The sequence below is a fragment of the Leucoraja erinacea genome, chromosome 6 (genome assembly GCF_028641065.1).
Source record: "Leucoraja erinacea ecotype New England chromosome 6, Leri_hhj_1, whole genome shotgun sequence".
In the NCBI taxonomy this organism is placed as follows: domain Eukaryota; kingdom Metazoa; phylum Chordata; class Chondrichthyes; order Rajiformes; family Rajidae; genus Leucoraja; species Leucoraja erinaceus.
This window is the reverse complement of record NC_073382.1, coordinates 71,603,839-71,606,252: the sequence shown is the minus strand read 5'-3', so window position 1 is coordinate 71,606,252 and position 2,414 is coordinate 71,603,839.

The window sequence follows — 2,414 nt, the reverse complement described above, 5'->3', positions numbered from 1 at the left end:
ATGACCTTGATAAGCCCACAAATAGACCAAAGGGACTTTGTCACTCTAAGCTGGAGGATGTGGTGGGTGCTCGGCAACTGTGGCAGGGCTTGAATGCCATCATCTCCAAAATATGGGGGCAGCTCAAGCGACTCATCACTCGCTGATGATTACGTCTTGATAGGGTGAACACTGATGTGCCTTCCCGAGCCCCCATATGCCCTGATGGTATTAGTCACAGAGGCGGATGTCAGATTATCCTTCAGGGGCGTGAACCTTTGAAAAGCATCTGGACCTGATTGTATACCTGGTTGTTTTCTCAAAACCTGTGCAGACCAACAGGCTGAAGTTTTTGTGGCCATTTTCAACCTCTCATTACTGAGGTCTGAGGCTTCCACCTGCTTTAAGAGGGTATCAATAATACCGGTGCCCAAGAAGAGTGAGATGACGTGCCACAACGACTATCGACTGATGGCACTAACATCCTGGTGATGAAGTGTTTTGAGAGGTTGGTTATGGCGCATATCAACTCTTACCTCAACAAGAACCTCAACCCTTTAGTTTGCCTATTGCTACAACAGGTCAATGCAGAATGTGATCTCTCTGGCTCTCCACTCTCCACTGGACCACTTGGGCAATAAAAACACAAAGGTCAGGCTGTTGTTTATAAACTCCAGTTCAGTGTTCAATATCAACATCCACTCCAGGCTGGTTAACAAGCTCACGGAACTGGGTCCGCGATGTCCTCATCAACAGACCACAGTCTGTTCGAATGGCAGACACTTCTACCTCAATAACAATCAGTACGGGAGCACATCAAGGCTGTGTGCTCAGCCCCCTGCTCTAATCACGACTGTGTAGACAGACACAGTGTGAACTCCATCTTCAAGTTCACCGCCGATACCACCGTTGTTGGGCAAATTACAGATGGTGATGACTCAAAGAATAGAAGTGAGATCGATGGACTGACCAAATGGTGCCAGCACAACAACCAATCTCTTAATGTCAGTAAGACCAAGGAATTGATTGTGTACTTTGGAAGTGAAAGGATGAGGACCCACAAAATGTCTATATCGATGGGATGATGGTGGAGAGTAAAAAGCTTCAGATTCCTGGGCGTGCACATTTCTGAAGATCTTTCCTGGACTCAGCACACTGATGCAATTATAAAGAATGCCCATCAACACGTCTACTTACTGAGATTACAGAGATCCGGTATGTCAGAGAGGATTCACTTGAACTTCTGCAGGTGAATGAATGAATGCTTTATTGTCATATATAACAAGCGAGAGAAATTCAAGAGTATGCAAAGTTGCCCATAAAACTTTGGTTACAAGTTACAAAGTACCCCTACGCCAGGTCCCCCTTTGTTCACCCACCCCCCCCCCTCCGTTCCCCCCCCCCCTGGTGATCCCCACACACTGGGTACCCATTGTTCTTCTTCGTCCTGATATCCGTCGGTCGGCACCAACATCAGCCACCGCTAACCTTGCCAATATCGCCACCGGGTCCTCTCCGTATGCCTCCGTGGCACCGACCCAGGCTCCAGCCATTGGATCTGCAGGCCCAGGGGCCTTTGACTGTGGGCTTCGCAAACTCGCGACGCTCTACCTCCTGCCCATGAGGCCTGGGCTTCAGTTCGTGAGGCTACAGCCTCAGATTCTCAGCGGCCCTCCAGAAAGCGTACAGTAGAGAGCATATTGACTGGTTGCATCATGACGTGGTTTGGCAACTTTCATGCCCAGGAGCGAAGAAGACTGCAAAATGTTGTGGACAATGACCAATCCATCATGCGTTCTGACCTTTACCGGAGTCGCTGCCTCTAAAAGGCAGCCAGCATCATCAAAGACCCACACCACACTGGCCACACACTCATTTCACCCCTGCCACTGGGAAGAAGGTGGAGCCTGAAAACTAATGTCCAGGTTCAGGAACAGTTTCTTCCCAACAGCCGTTAGGCTATTAAACACTACAACCTCAAATAAGCTCTGGACTACAGAATATTATTGCACTATTATATTGTGTTTTTTATATATATATATGTGTGTGTGTGTGTGTGTGTGTGTGTGTGTGTGTGTGTGTGTGTGTGTGTGTGATCTGAATGTATGTGTACATATATGGATATATACATGCATATACACAAACACTGAACATGTCTTATTTATTATATTGTTTACAGTGTACTACATTTACATATTCTGTTGTGCTGCTGCAAGTAAGAATTTCATTGTTCTATCTGGGTCCTATGACAATAAAACACTTTTGTTACCCTGTTCCATAACCTTATCCTTCACCTGCAACTTTCTAAATTCCTCTTTCTCTCCCCTTATCACAAACACTAATCCTTATCCAGAGTCCTTAATATTTGATTTGCCAGGACCATGGTCCTCTTCCAATCCAATACAAGAGTTCTCTCTTCCCCCAGGATTGCTCGT